Genomic DNA, 4625 nt, shown 5'->3' with positions numbered 1-4625 from the left:
CACCAGTCTGTAGGGCCACACACACATGCACACCTAACAGCAACTTAGAATCATCAATCAAGCTATAAAAATGTTTTTGGACTGTGAGAGGAAACTTATCAAAAAAATAATAAAACACCTCCACAAAGGGGGGGGGGCATGCAAACTCCACACAGAAAGCTATTTCATAAAGTTTTGACTAAAGGCCATTGTCCGCAGTGTTGAGATATGACTTTATTTTGTCACCAATGACCTCCCCCCATATTGTGGACCATCTGCACGCTAAACTAGATGCGCCGGCGTCACGGCTGCAAGGACCTCAGTCAACTTCGAAATGTGTGTGTAATTCTGTTCTTGTATGTCTGCTCTTGGAACCTACATTTCCCCACTGTGGAATGAATAAAGTTGTCATTTAGTCATTTGATATGCTGCAGACATACCGGTATATAAGAACCTACAGACCTTTAAAGTCACAGATCTTAGTAGGTGTGAATAAGAAGCATTCATAAATATTATTAGTTTTTCTGAGACACAAACTGCAGCATTTTCCATGACAGCGTAACTCATTATAATGCTGGTACATCTGTCTGAGATCCTGCCCATGTGACCCTCCCCCGCCCTAACTTCCACTAATGACAAGTAACCTTTCATTAACTTTTGACTAAAGGATGGTCTTTCTTTTAAAGTCCCACTGAGAAATCACTATTAAGGCTGCACAACTGCTTTATTAGATCAAACAAATGAATGTACCTCTATACCTTATATGTGGATGACAGGAATGCATTTCAAGATGAGCGTCTTAACATTCATTTAATCACAGCTGCTGGTTCATACAAGATATTCTTGCAGACATTTCTGAACATTTGCAAACATAGTTGGTGTAAATGGTGATTAATATGTTTTACCTCGATCAAAACGTTCTGTCACCAAATCTTCTTCCAAGATTATGGTCTAACATTTTATCCTTTCGTCCTTTCCTTGCATTACTTACCTGCAGCACGGACGTCATCCACCCTTCTCTTTCAGACGAAAACTTAAAAAAGTTTTCGTTTGCTTCATTTTTTGATTTAATATGTAAATGGATCATACATGGATTATTATGGGACATTGTTGTTTGGACGATAATATCCAGTTTTGCTTCATGTCAAATAACTTTCAGTTCCAATGATGGACAAACGTCATCATCCAGTCAGCGATTTCTGTCAGCACCTGCCTTTTCTGGTTTCTGTAAAAATAAAATATGATTTTGATAATTGAAAAGAAATATTCAAAAACGAAACACAATGAGAAACCAGAAAGGCAGGTACTGAAGGACATTGCAGATTGGATGAAGACGTTTGTCCATCATTTGAACTGAAAGTTATGATCCTTAGAGCGATACTGGACATCATCATCCAATCAGCGATGACCCTTAATACCTACCTTTTCTGGTTTCTCATTGTGTTTTGCTTTTAATCATTCCATTTTGTTTTCTGGAAAGTAATTTTTGTTTCCTTAAATGTTTCTTATTTTTAATATTTCATTTTGTTTTCTGAAATGTCTTTTCATTATTGTTTTTTACTTTTTGGTATCTGTTGTGTTTATTTTTTTTTTAACATTTCAGGCTAAACTTTATTTATATTAATTATGTTTGTATTATTATGTTTCTTTTTTTGGTTGTTCAGAGAACAGAAGAAGAGAGTGGGAAAGTGAGTTGGTTAGAGACGGGGGATAAGGGTACAAAAGACAGGAAAGGAGTAAAATGGAAGGAAGTTAAAGGATGATTAAATAGGTGGGGGGCGCATAATCATAAAATAGTAAATGGCGTATACTTGTATATAGTAGAGTACTTTTCTACCTTCCTGGAAGGCCCAAGGCACTTTTCAGTCACAGTCTCATTCACCCATTCACTCTGCTGTTCAACACTAGTGCCAACCTATAGCCACTAGAGGCAATGTGGGGTTCAGTGTCTTGCCCAAATGCACAACATGGGCGGACAAGGTTGGAAACGACCTTGAGATCTTCTGATCAGAGGTTGATTGGCCGACTGCTGCACCACGGCAGCCCCAAAATCAAAAGCAACAAGTTGATGGAGGTTGGTCAAAAGTGTGTCTACACACAATCAAATGTTACAAACATACCTGTTAGCTCCAAAATACTTACAAACATGTCAAAATGTACACAATACAACAACAGCTAACACACACATCCTTATGCATAGAAACACACGCATGTAAAGCATTGAATTCTTTCACGCATGATATTTGTGCAAAGGTGAGCGGACACCTGTGCTTAGGTGACTGCTTATGTTTTATGGGGTGGATGATGAAATGTTAAAAGAGGGAGAAAGCCTGATTACCTATGTCGGTTAGATTTGTCATTTAACCATTGTTATATTCTGCCTTTATTGTTGTTGTCCATTCATCCATCTTCAGCACCAGCTTTATTTGTTGTAAGCTACTGTTAGGCAAAGATGGGACATACCCTAAACAGATCACCAACCTTTACCAGGGCCACATACTCTCATGCACACCTAGGAGAAATTTAGAGATGCCAAAACCTACGCATCTGTGAGAAGAACGTTCTGCACAGAAAGTTGGATTCCTGGGAGCGGATGATGCTGTCATCCATCTGCTGCAGCGAACTCACACACACCTGGATGGTGGTGCATGCATGGTGAGAATCACCTTCTTTGACTTCTCCAGTGCCTTTAACACCATCCAGCCTTCTTTACTGGGTGAGAAGCTGCGGCTGATGGGTGCTGGAGCATCCACTGTCTCCTGGATCACTGACTACCTGACAGACAGGCCACAGTTTGTCTGATTGGGCGGCGTCCTGTCTGACGTGGTGCTGAGTGGTGTGGGAGCCCCACAGGGCACTGTGCTCTCTCCATTCCTGTTCACCTTGTACACCTCAGATTTTCCACACAACTCAGAGTCATGCCACTTACAGAAATTCTCTGATGACTCTGTGGTTGTGGGCTGTATAAACGGTGGACGGGAGGAAGTGTACAGGAGGCTGGTGGACGGATTTGTGGAGTGGTCTAGAGAGAATCACCTGCTGCTCAACGTGGACAAGACCAGGGAGATGGTGATCGACTTCAGAAGGAAGGGGACAGTCCTGCAGCCTCTCTGCATCCTGGGCAAGGATGTAGAGGTGGTGAAGGAGTACAAATACCTGGGAGTGACTATTGACAGCAAACTGAGCTATAGGAGCCACAGTACTGCTGTATACAACAAGGCCTGCAGCAGACTCTACTTCCTGAGGAAGCTGAGGTCCTTTAACGTGTGCAGCAAGATGCTGGGGATCTTCTACCAGTCAGTGGTAGCCAGCACCTTGTTCTCCTCCGTGGTCTGCTGGGGAAGCAGCATTGCAGTCAGTGACGCCAACAGACTGAACAAGCTGATCAGGAAGGCGGGTTCTGTCATTGGCTGCAAACTGGAATCATTTGAAGCAGTGATGGAGAGGAGGTCACTAAACAAGATCCTATCCATTATGGACAACCCAGACCATCCTCTTCACCCGGTTCCGTACAAACAGCGGAGCTCCTTCTCTAGGAGGCTCAGACAGCTCCGCTCCAAAACTGCCAGATACCAGAAATCCTTCATACCCAACACAATTCAACTCTACAATAACTCACAATTCAACAGATAACCTTTGCACATCTTTTCTTTCTTTTTTCTTTTTTGAACATTTTTCTTTCTCACCTGAAATGTTTGTAAATAAATTTTACCACCTTATTATTTACATTTATGTTACCTTTTTTTATTTCATATTATTCGTATTATTTTTTCTTCTTATGTTTACAATGCTGTCATTGGCTATGGTAACGAACAAATTTTCCACATGTGGGATCAATAAAATAATTCTGATTCTGATTAAACCAGTGCCTTCTCCCTGTGAGGCAATAGTGCTAACCGCCACCGTGCAGCCCTACTGTTCTAGTGGTGCAATGCACATTAAGACAGATGACAATGTATGTGTGCTGCGCTTCATCTAGATTTTGGTCAAATTCTCCCTTGTTGTGCAGGATTTGAGGACACACCAAACTTTCTTCAAGATTCTTTTTTTCTTCTTAATTTTCAATAACTTTTCTTGGTTTTTGGAGAACTTTCAATTCTGTATTCACCACGTCTTTTATAATTAATAAAAAAAGAACACATTGTTCCTTTTGTGAGACACAATCTAGATCACAGGGACAAACATGTTTTTTGTCCTTCTTCCTGCATGTCACAGGCAACCACCCTGCAGGTCTCCTGATGCCCAATTAACTTCTCACCTTGGATCCTGGGGAGAGTTTTGAGTTTTCCACTATGGCTTCAGTTGTTTTGTCTGAACGTAAGCCTCATCGATCTTGGACCTTTCATTACGCCCCCCACCATGAATATTTGGTAGCTTCTGCCATGTGTGCTGGTCACTGGGTGGTGATTGACCACTCGAGGATTTCGTGTCCCTGATAATCGAAGCGAGAACAACGTGGTGTTCCCATAGAGACATCCCCAACAGATACACTCCCGTGACACCCTGGTTGGTGGGTGAAATTACACAGGCTTGGCTTTTACCATCACCCGCAGCCCAGCGCACCGTGGGTGGACATCGAGGTTTATTTCGTGGGGTGTTGGAAAGATTTATTTTTAAAGCTTGTGTTCATTTTGCTTAATGCTTAC

Source organism: Oryzias latipes, chromosome 16 (assembly GCF_002234675.1).
Source record: "Oryzias latipes chromosome 16, ASM223467v1".
Classification (NCBI taxonomy): domain Eukaryota; kingdom Metazoa; phylum Chordata; class Actinopteri; order Beloniformes; family Adrianichthyidae; genus Oryzias; species Oryzias latipes.
Note: the sequence above shows the minus strand (reverse complement) of the source record.